Source organism: Dermacentor andersoni, chromosome 7, assembly GCF_023375885.2.
Source record: "Dermacentor andersoni chromosome 7, qqDerAnde1_hic_scaffold, whole genome shotgun sequence".
Taxonomy (NCBI): domain Eukaryota; kingdom Metazoa; phylum Arthropoda; class Arachnida; order Ixodida; family Ixodidae; genus Dermacentor; species Dermacentor andersoni.
This window is the reverse complement of record NC_092820.1, coordinates 176,848,144-176,860,287: the sequence shown is the minus strand read 5'-3', so window position 1 is coordinate 176,860,287 and position 12,144 is coordinate 176,848,144. Positions and strand designations below refer to the sequence as shown.

Here is a 12,144-nt window from a genome sequence, read left to right as displayed (position 1 = left end):
AAGGCAAATAAACATGTAGCGCTATCACAGATTCACAGAATCCTAGATCCCGCCCCCATTCCATCCACTCCATCCGATGTATCGCGTGCGACGAAAGGCGGCGCGCTTGCTCCCCGCTTTTCTCCTTTGTGCACGCAAGACTGAGCCACCATCGTCGGCTCACCCAATCCACCGCCCCTACTCTTTCACTCGCACGTACAGCATGCGGCGCGCGGTCACGACGTTATTGCCCTGAGACTTCATACGAAACATGAGGGCGACGGCAACAGCAGGAATGCGCCTGCAGTCTTCATATAATTGCTATCACAATAATATAATAATAGTATCCGGCAACCGAAGCGTACCGTGGCTGATTACTTTCCGCAAAAGAAGTAACAAACTATCACCATGCCACAATTCGCTGCGCCGCAACAATGTATCTTTTCTTTTCCTTTTGTGGGGCGGGGGCACCGAAATGAAAAAAAAAAAACGCAAAGGAGAGTATATTGTAAGCATTTATGCGGACTTCATCTTCATCTGTACAAAGTCATCATCAATCATCGGCTCGTGTTCGTTTTTGCATCGGCGCCATTTTTCCTTTTTGGAATAAAGCGTCGTCTCGACCGTGGTATTTCAAGTGGTGGAGGCGCTTTAAGATCTCTTCGACCTCAATCTACTTCAAGATTTCTCCTGGAGCTACGTTCGGGACGCCGCTTACGCCAAGAGGCCGCCATGTCGCTAGACCAGACCGCAGCGTCCACCATCTCGGTTCAAGTGCCAACCACCCCCACTCCGAGCCCTGCCAACAACCGGTTTCGCGATCCTGAAATCTTCTCTGGCTTGCCTGGTGAGGACGTTGAAGACTGGCTCGACAACTACGATCGTGTCAGCGAATACAACAACTGGAACGAGACATCGAGGTTAAACAACGTGCCATTTTACGTCTCTCAAGTAGCCAAGACATGGTTCCTGAATCATGAGGGAGACTTCCGTAATTGGTCGTCTTTCAGGGAGCAGCTACGGCGGATTTTCGGTACACCCATGGTTCGTTCGCAAGTTGCGAAAAAGAGGCTGTCTGAGCGCGTCCAGCATTATGGCGAGTCGTATACCTCGTACATTGAGGACATCCTCGCGCTTTGCCGCCGTGTCGACAGTGCCCTGCCAGAACCTGATCGCGTGCGACACCTTCTTAAGGGTATCGGAGCTACTGCCTTCAACGCACTCGCCGCTCAAAACCCTTCGATGGTGTCGGACGTCGTCTCCGTCTGTCAGCGCCTCGACGCCCTGCAATCAATCCGCTTGCGACCGGACTTTTCCGACAACCCCCTGACAAACAGTATTGAGCTCCGGTCTATCATTCGAGCAATAATTCGTGAGGAATTGCAAGCGCATGGCTCAGCCCCTTGCAGCAGCGCTCACGTCCAAACTGCTTCTACTGACCTGCGCGGTATTATTAAGGAAGAATTGGCCTCCCTGCAGAACGCCCAGCATACCAACGCTTCTCCTTGCCCTCAACCGGTTTCTTACGCCCAGATTGCTGCAATGCCAGCCGCGCCGTGTCCAATCACACCACCTGCGCCTGTTCACGATCACCTGGCACCTTTAGTCACCCGAGCTCCGAACCCGCCTTACTACTCTGCCTGGCGTTCGTCGCGACCTATCTGCTACTACTGCTGCTTTCGAGGACATATCTCCCGGTTCTGCCGACGCCGCCAACAAGACGAACGTCGCGGTTACGCGGCCTTTGAACGCGATGAGCCACCTTCTCGCGTTTACCGCACCGATAATCCCCCCGTTCGCCGATCTCCATCTCCGGCCGACTTCTCCAACACCGCACTCAACACATGTGCCTCGTGACGCCGCTCCGACGTTCTGTTTCGCCACTTCGACCCCAACTCCATGTCCAGCGACCGCATAACTAACCAGTGCAGTTTTTGGAGGGAAAACTGCATCGCCGCGAAGTGCTCCAAGTCCTCCTGAACGTCCTTCGAACATGTTATTGGTGTCTGTAGAGGGTGTGCCTTTGTTAGCTCTGATTGACACGGGAGCTACTATATCTGTTGTGCGTGCGGACCTGTGCTCTCGTCTGCGGAAAGTGAAGACGCCTTATATTGGATCATCCCTGATTGGGGCTAATGGAGCAATCATTCGACCATCAGCCCAATGTACAGCACGCGTCTTCATTGATGGCATCCGTCATCACATTAAGTTCGCGATTTTATTTCCGTGCGCTCATGAATTAATTTTAGGTAGGGACTTTCTCTCGTCAGCGTCCGCTTTAATCTCTTGCCGTCAACGTGTAGTCCATATGACCGAGACAGTTCATTGCAGCGGGAGTGCCGATGAGCCACGACTGCGCTTTCTCATTGCTGCCGATTCTGTACTGCCTCCCGGCCACGAGCAAGTCATAAGTCTCTTTTCTACAGACATCACCAATGGCGACGTGTTCATGACTCCTTACGGTCGCTGTCTTGGCCCCTGGGATTGTCTTCGCTTCCTGCCTGGTGCGGTTCAAAGAAAGCGCTGCGTTAATCATCGCTTTAAACGCGACCACTGAGACAATCCTCCTACCTCAAGGCTCCGCAGTGACCTGTTATGTGGATACTCAACCAGTCTGCCTGCTTCCTCTTGCCGCCTCGCAAGCTCTTCCTCAACAGGACAAATCTGCTTCATCTGCCCTTGCTTCCGTGATAAGTCCTGACCTTACTGCTGCTCAACATGAAGCGTTGCTAAAATTGCTTACGAAGCACCCGGCCTCCTTTGATATGGATACTTCGTCACTTGGACAGACATCCGTTGCCTTCCATCGTATCGACACCGATGGCCAGACTATTGTACGCCGTCGTCCGTACCGAGTCTCTTTGGCCGAACGCAAAATCATCGAGGAGAACGTCGCCGATATGCTGAGACGAAACGTCATACGTCCCTCCGCCAGTGCTTGGTCATCACCCGTCGTTTTAGTGCAGAAGAAGGATGGATCGGTACGATTTTGTGTTGACTACCGTGCGCTAAACAAGATCACCCGTAAGGATGTATATCCGATGCCCCGTATCGATGACGCCCTTGATTCGTTGCAAGGCGCGCAATACTTTTCCAGCCTTGATCTTCGCTCCGGATATTGGCAAATTCCAATGCACGAAGCGGACAAAGCAAAGACCGCCTTTTCTACTCCGGATGGTCTTTACGAGTTTAATGTAATGCCTTTCGGTCTATGTAATGCTCCCGCTACATTTGAAAGAATGATCGACACTGTTCTTCGCGGCCTCAAGTGGAAAACTTGTCTATGTTACCTCGACGACATCGTCGTGTTTTCCTCGACTTTCACTGACCAACAACGCTTAGATGAAGTGCTCACATGCCTTTCTAATGCCGGACTTCAACTAAACACGAAGAAGTGCCGTTTCCCTAGCACAACGATTAAAGTCCTGGGTCATCTCGTTAGCAAAGACGGCATCCAGCCCGAACCGGATAAAATTGCTGCTGTGCTCAACTTTCCACGCCCACTTCGTGCGAAAGAACTGCACAGCTTCATTGGACTCGCCTCATGCTTTCGACGTTTTATTCGGAACTTTGCCAGCATTGCCTCGCCCCTCCACAAGCTCCTTGCTAGTTCCAGTTCCTTCGATTGGAACGATCAGTGTGAAGCCGCGTTCCAAGAACTCAAGCGCGCACTGACATCCCCACCTGTTCTTTGTCATTTTGATGACAAGGCGCCCACATTAGTGCATACTGACGCCAGCGGTCAAGGAATTGGTGCCGTACTGCTGCAGCGCGACCACGAATTTTGCGAAAAGGTTGTTGCATACGCAAGCCGCACTCTCACTTCCGCGGAAAAGAAGTACTCGATAACCGAACAGGAGTGTTTGGCTGTTGTCTGGTCAATTCAGAAATTTCGTCCATATCTCCACGGTCGACATTTCACGGTTGTGACCGACCACCATGGCCTATGTTGGTTGTCGACGATCAAAAACTTGTCTGGGCGCCTTGGCCGCTGGATACTCCGATTACAAGCATATGATTTCGATGTCATATATAAGTCCGGACGGAAGCACCAAGATGCCGATGCTCTTTCACGATGCCCATTACCACCATCATCGGAGCACATCACATCACCGTGTCAAATTGGCCGCACGGAGGACGCTTCGTCTATTACACCGATTTCTTCCTTGACTCCATCAAACCGCCCTTCAGTGGTTTCCACTCAACAGCGCACCGATTCCTATTGCCATGGTATCATCAATCGCCGTAGCGGTGTTTCATCTCCACCCAATGCCAGCCTACGGAAACAGCTCAAGCTGCTCAAGTTTGAAGACGACGTGCTCTACCGGTACATTTTTCACCCGGAAGGCCATCGATGGGTTCCCGTTCTACCGCGCTCTCTTCGCGCTGCAGTTCTGCAGGCCTCACACGATGACCCTACGCCAGGCCACTTAGGTTACCACAAAACACACGAGCGCATACGCAGCCGATTTTATTGGCCAGGCCTTTCCACGAGCATAGCTAGATATGTTGCCTCGTGCACGCTTTGCCAACACCGTAAGCGACCTACTACTGCTCCGGTCGGGACCCTACAACCACTTCCTTGTCCAGCACAACCCTTCTCTGTCGTCGGCATTGACCTTTTCGGGCCTCTCCCACCTACTCCAGACGGCAACAGATGGATCGTCACTGCTGTTGACCATTTGACCCGGTACGCTGAAACAGCCTCAATACGCTCAGGAGCTGCCTCAGAAGTAGCGGCCTTCTTGCAGGCTGTCTACTTACGTCACGGGGCGCCTCACGTTCTTTTGAGCGACCGAGGCAAGGCATTTCTTTCAAGCACTCTTAATCAAGTTCTGCAAGCGTCCAACACCGTGCACAAGACAACGTCTAGCTACCACCCTCAAACCAACGGCCTAACAGAGTGATTTCATCGCAGGCTGTGTGACATGCTATCCATGTATATTCAACCTGATCATCGTAACTGGGATGCGATTCTCCCATTTGTAACATTTGCGTACAACACGTCTGTTCAACGGACCACCGGATACTCTCCGTTTTTCTTAGTATACGGCCGCCACCCAACCTCATCACTCGGCGTTTCTTTCTTGTCTGGCCCCGTCAACGCTTCACGCGACCAGTTTGTGTCTCGTCTTGCCCAATGTCGTCGTCGCGCCCGTATGAACACTGTAGCCAGCCAAGACGATCGCAAACATCGGTACGATGCCTCTCATCGCGTCGTTTCCTACCGCCCTGATGACGATGTGCTCCTATGGACACCTGCACGAACACCCGGTTTATGTGAGAAGCTTGAGTCTCGATATATTGGCCCCTACAAAGTCATAGAGCAGACCTCGCCGGTGAACTATCGCGTTACACCTGTTGAGGCCCCAACTGACCGACGCTGCCGCGGAACGGAGATCGTGCACGTTTCTCGCCTGAAGCCCTTTCATCTCCGTTCCACTGTCTAATGTGCGGCCAGGCTGGCCACTTCCGTCCACGGGGGAAATTATAGTGTAAGCATTTATGCGGACTTATCTTCATCTGTACAAAGTCATCATCAATCATCGGCTCGTGCTCGTTTTTGCATCGGCGCCATTTTTCCTTTTTGGAATAAAGCGTCGTCTCCACCGTGGTATTTCAATATTGGCGACAATCCAATGCCTACTTTGGGCACCTAATGTGGCTGCCGAATGAATATCGAAGAAAACGTGAGACGCTTGGTCCACTGAGAACCATACGCATAGTGCTCGGTATTTTACACCGGCGAGACAAGACTTTCCGGAGAGGCTGCACTCAAGCGAACACGGTGTAATCCGTCAAGTCTTCACAGTGATGGCGGTGAGCGACCATTGTTTCTTTTTCTCGTCTGCTATCCAGAAGGCGTCCAAAACGCTGCCAGGCAAAAATTCACTCGGCCAGAGAAAACCACACGCGCACCGAAGTACGCCGCGCGGTAGTTTCGGGACAACACAAGAAAAACGCATGCGTTCTGGCTGGCTCTGGCAGCCCGCGGGTAGGGTAGCGAGAATAAAAAAAATTAAGAGGCTCAATGTGTAAAATAAAAAAAAGTCAAAGTAGCAAAAATAAATAAGAACGTAGTTACCCTGACTGGCTTTAGTGTCTTGACATGGATGGTTTGGCGTAGGTGAAAAAAAAATGTTGATATTTTTTTATGCGACATGACGGCACAATGAACCACCACAACGCTTCGTCTCATCGTATCTCGCTGCGTGCTTTGTCAACTTGTCTGATAGCGTGTTGATCTGGCTTGTCTCGTTGTATGTTCCGATCTAAGACTGTAGAAAAGTCAATGCACCTTTGGCGTCAAATGTTTATAACAACATTAAGCCCGCAAAGTTCCGGAATGGAAAATCTAAAGCACGACTTTGGAAATATCAATGCACTTTTCGCATCAAAAGTTTATTAGAACTTTATACCCATAAAGTGTCAGAATTGAAATCCAAGCGCTCCCGATTCCGTGGCCTCAGCGAGATGCCGCGACGAGTCCGCCCGTCACGCCTTTGGAACTTTGTGCTCGGATGGAACTCCTTTGAGTTACGATATGTGACTCCCGGTGCATGGGCGTTGCCGCGAAATCCAGCCCGATATCGCAGTGTTCGCGCTAAAATGTTTTTTTCGAGCCTGAAAAGGACATTTTAGACAAAATCGAGCATGATTTCCGGCGCCGGGGGTTGTTTTGGACGGCGGCGCATGGACAGCACGAAGGAATTTCGGGGGGGGGGGCTGAAGCCCCATAAGCCCCCCCTCCCCCCTGGCTACGGCCCTGCCGGGAGAAGACGCGAGAACGTCCCGCAAAGCCCGCAGAGCCCGCGGCGGCGGACGCTACGCCGCTTTTGGGAAGTTGCGGGCGCACGCAAGAGACCGTGCGTTCTCCTGCGTACTGCGCATGCGCACTGTTGCCTCCGCGGGTTTCCTGCGTACGCAGAGCTGCTACGGACGCCCAACTAAACCTTTCTATTATTTTAGGATTAGAATTTCCCTTTTACCAGCAAATCTCCGTGGGTATATCGATTTGAAGTACTATGAAACAATCGTGATGGCGAAGAAGATTTCCTGGTAGCGGGCAGTTCTCTTTTTCCTTTTCTTTTACAGCGAAGCTCTATATGGCTAGATCTGGAATAAATGACCTGCGCCTATCCAACCGTCTAGATCGAGAATTTCTCCCCATACGTGGGCCGATCCCGAAGATAGTGCAATACCGGGCCGAGCCACGGCGGAGGTGAAGCAGGCTTTAAGCACTCCGCCAAGTTGCAAGAATAAGTTTGATGCATCTCCTTTCCTTCCGCTCTCCCGTGGTGGCGGTCCCTTAAGCCTGACAAGGTCGCGGAAAGTAATGCGAACCGTCCATGTGGCCCCGCAAACTTGGAGCGTGTGATGGGTCAACGGAAATTTTTCAGTGGGAGCTTGCGGGGAACCAATTTTGTGTGGCCTGTGTTGTGTGTGACCGCTTGTGCTTTTCGAGTGACCTCACAACCATTACTGCACTGCGGGACGTCGACCAACGCACGATCGCCTTGGCTACGGGGAAGCGGCGTGTGCTCGCGGAGTGCGGTGCGTGTCTGTTTTATGCGCGCCGTTAGTAAAAGGTGCCCTGCCGCGTTTTGCAACAATACATGGAGATGTATAAACTCGGTGCCTCATCATATTCCGAGACACCGTGGGGGAGCGGCGTTCCATTCGCACGGCGTTGAGGGGCCCGCATACACCGCTGGTCATCCACCTTCGCAAAGTGGAATGGCACTGAATATTTTTTTCGGTGATTTAAAGCCATTTTATCTGCACCAAGCAGATATCCACAGCACCTTGAGCGGGTCAGGGTCATTGTTTACAAGGAGCCGTTTGCTTTGTTGGTGTGTCATTATCGCAACTCTCGTAGTTCCACAGATCCGCTTTCCTTCGGTGCATGTGTAGCCCTTACGTTTGAGTGGCGTAGAAACATGAGGCAGTTAGTGTAGCGATGTCAACAATAAGATAGCCCAATGCACAGGGCAGAGGGCGCTCATATATTGTTTCGTCTTGCTGTCTCTCCTGTGTTGTCCGTTATGTTATTTTTGACAATGTTCACGTTTTAAGCGCTGAGAGAAACCATGCATGACTCGTGCAAGTTGGAGTGTAAACTTATTTAATAAAATGCGACACAATTTCTACTCGAGGACGCGGTCGTAAAGGCGCCATATGTATTTCCGGGTTCGAGTCCCGGACCAGGACGAATTTTTCCACAACTATGAGGCTTTTCTTTCGAGTAACCCGTATGGGTTTCCTTTGTAGCAATTGCTACGAACGGGTGGATGTCGATTTTCCCTTTATTCATTACTTCTCTCCACCTTGCGGGTTTCCGCAGAACTACTTCGATACCTTTATGTTGCGATGTTTCAGTGCGTGCAAAGGAGGTTCCAATAAACCACGTCGTCAAATATTTTGGTAATCTCAACTGCCCCTTAGTTGATATGCTGGGCGCAGAAGGGTGTATGCCAGCTGAGCCAGCTGCAACCCCTCCTCGTAGCTCTCAGCAAGCCCTAGCGCAGTTTGAATGGGAGAGGATTGGGATAGAGTTCCACAGCTTTACTGCGGTACAGTGAGGAAACAAACTACTTTGTTTGCTGCATATCCTGGTACGCACGGCAGGTGTCCCATTGCTACTATCATTGCTGTAAAAGCAACGAATTCAGCGTTAACGCACTTGGCATAACGCCGGAACATAAAACAGCTTATGCCATCGGACGAGCGCGATCCAGTGTTGACGCCGTTCTGCTTCATACGGTCGGCTAGGAAACCTGTAAAGCTTTGTTCCTCGTGAGTTGGTGTACGTGCTGTTACAGCCCACTACGCAACAGCTCGGGTTGCACTTCGACATTACGCAGAAAACGCAACAGCTACGCGCGAAACAGTGCACGGACAGGCTTTCCGAACGCAAGCGGGCCGGTCGTATCCTGCCGGGTCCGCGCTCGCCGCAGCAAGGGGCGCCCTAGTAGGCGCGGGAACTACGTCCGCAACCTCCCTATTGGCCACGCACAAAGTTTTTTTTATACGCGCATAAACCCATCCTCTACGGCTGGTGCGAGTAGCCAGTGCCTGAGCGATCAGCGGCAGCCATCTTCTATTCCTTTCGGAACGGGGCAGTCTCCGGCTATTCAGAAAAAAAAAATCCGGTTTTGTTCGGAATATTAATGCATCTTTAACAATACACGCGACTTTGACGCAGTGAGTTTTCGCGGTTTTGTGACGTCGAGTGGCACACAGGTGAGGTAGGTGCAGCCTGAAAGCTTTTGACCAATAGCAGAGGGTTAATGCAGAGGGTTAATCGCCCATCAGTATAGTGTATTTTGTTTTCACTCTACCCATCGTGGAATCGGCGATGGGTAGAGTGAAAACAAAATACACTATACTGATGGGCGATTTCAATGCCAAGGTAGGCAAGAAGCAGGCTGGAGACAAGGCAGTGGGGGAATATGGCATAGGCACTATGAATAGCAGGGGATAGTTATTAGTAGAGTTTGCGGAACAGAATAATATGCGGATAATGAATACCTTCTTCCGCAAGCGGGATAGCCGAAAGTGGACGTGGAGGAGCCCGAACGGCGAGACTAGAAATGAAATAGACTTCATACTCTGTGCTAACCCTGACATTATACAAGATGTGGACGTGCTCAGCAAGGTGCGCTGCAGTGACCATAGGATGGTAAGAACTCGAATTAGCCTAGACCTGAGGAGGGAACGGAAGAAACTGGTACATAAGTAGCCGATCAATGAGTTGGCGGTAAGAGGGAAAATAGAGGAATTCCAGATCAAGCTACAGAACAGGTATTCGGCTTTAACTCAGGAAGAGAACCTTAGTGTTGAAGCAATGAACGACAATCTTGTGGGCATCATTAAGGAGTGTGCAATAGAAGTCGGTGGTAACTCCGTTAGACAGGATACTAGTAAGCTATCGCAGGAGACCAAAGGTCTGATCAAGAAACGCCAATGTATGAAAGCCTCTAACCCTACAGCTAGAACAGAACTGGCAAAACTTTCGAAGTTAATCAACAAGCGTAAAAGAGCTGACATAAAGAAGTACAATATCGATAGAATTGAATATGCTCTCAGGAACGGAGGAAGTCTAAAAGCAGTGAAGAAGAAACTAGGAATAGGCAAGAAACAGATGTATGCGTTAAGAGACAAAGCCGGCAATACCATTACTAATATTGTCACGTGGTAGTGACGGTGAAGAAAGCAGGAATACGGTGGAATACAAAAGTAGCCTTTATTGGGCGAACCTGTGCCCACAAAAACAGGTTACACTTATATCACAACGATAGCGGCGAACACGGTAGGCGATCGTCGGAAATCTGATCAGTGGGTCAAGCGCGTCGGCTTTTATACAGAATCGTCGAATGCTCCAGACTAATCGTTGGGACCCGCGTGCCTTCCACAAAGTTCTACAGCATTCGCGTCAGGCGAATAAATTAGATAACACAAGGTTCGACGACAACAGACTGCGGATAGAAGCATCGATAACTTTCCAGAAACTTCGGATACATGCAAGCGCGTCCCGCGCTGTGCGATAAGATTTGTTAGGCGGCGAAACGTGGTCGCCCGATAAATATAAGTACACGTGTCAATATGGATGAGATAGTTCAAGTGGCTGAGGAGTTCTATAGAGATTTATACAGTACCAGTGGCACCCACGGCGATAATGGCAGAGAGAATAGCCTAGAGGAATTTGAAATCCCACAAGTAACGCCGGAAGAAGTAAAGAAAGCCTTGGGAGCTATGCAAAGGGGTAAGGCAGCCGGGGAGGAGATTTGTTGAAGGATGGTGGGCAGATGTGCTAAAAGAACTGGCCACCCTGTATGCGCAATGCCTCGTGACCTCGAGCGTACCAGAATCTTGGAAGAACGCTAACATAATCCTAATCTATAAGAAAGGGGACGCGAAAGACTTGAAAAATTATAGACCGATCAGCTTACTGTCAGATGCCTACAAACTATTTACTAAGGTAATCGCAAATAGAATCAGGAACACCTTAGACTTCTGTCAAGCAAAGGACCAGGCAGGATTCCGTAAAGGCTACTCAACAATAGACCATATTCACACTATCAATCAGGTGATAGAGAAATGTGCGGAATATAACCAACCCTTATATATAGCTTTCATTGATTACGAAAAGGCGTTTGATTCTGTCGAAACCTCAGCAGTCATGAAGGCATTACGGAATCAGGGTGTAGACGAGCCGTATGTAAAAATACTGAAAGATATCTATAGCGGCTCAACAGCCACCGTAGTCCTCCATAAAGAAAGCAACAAAATTCCAATAAAGAAAGGCGTCAGGCAGGGAGATACGATCTCTCCAATGCTATTCACAGCGTGTTTACAGGAGGTATTCAGAGACCTGGATTGGGAAGAATTGGGGATAAAAGTTAATGGATAATACCTCAGCAACTTGCGATTCGCTGACGATATTGCCTTGCTTAGTAACTCAGGGGAACAATTTCAATGCATGCTCACTGACCTGGAGAGGCAAAGCAGGAGGGTGGGTCTAAAAATTAATCTGCAGAAAACTAAAGTAATGTTTAACAGCCTCGGAAGAGAACAACAATTTACAATAGGTAGCGAGGCACTGGAAGTGGTAAGGGAATACATCTACTTAGGGCAGGTAGTGGCGGCGGATCCGGATCATGAGAGAGAAATAATCAGAAGAATAAGAATGGGCTGGGGTGCGTTTGGCAGACATTCTCAGATCATGAACAGCAGGTTGCCATTATACCTCAAGAGAAAAGTGTATAATAGCTGTGTCTTACCAGTACTCACCTACGGGGCAGAAACCTGGAGGCTTACGAAAAGGGTTCTACTTAAATTGAGGACGACGCAACGAGCTATGGAAAGAAGAATGATGGGTGTAACGTTAAGGGATAAGAAAAGAGCAGATTGGGTGAGGGAACAAACGCGAGTTAATGACATCTTAGTTGAAATCAAGAAAAAGAAATGGGCATGGGCAGGACATGTAATGAGAAGGGAAGATAACCGATGGTCATTAAGGGTTACGGACTGGATTCCAAGGGAAGGGAAGCGTAGCAGGAGGCGGCAGAAAGTTAGGTGGGCGGATGAGATTAAGAAGTTTGCAGGGATGACATGGGCACAATTTGTACATGACCGGGGTTGTTGGAGAAGTATGGGAGAGGC

The 12,144-nt window shown here is 49.9% G+C and overlaps 1 pseudogene; it reads right to left on the bottom strand.

Annotated features, from left to right (window-relative positions):
• Positions 1–7,147: 7,147 nt before the first annotated feature.
• LOC126533333 (U2 spliceosomal RNA) lies at positions 7,148–7,317 on the bottom strand (annotated as a pseudogene).
• Between the last annotated feature and the right edge of the window lie 4,827 nt (positions 7,318–12,144).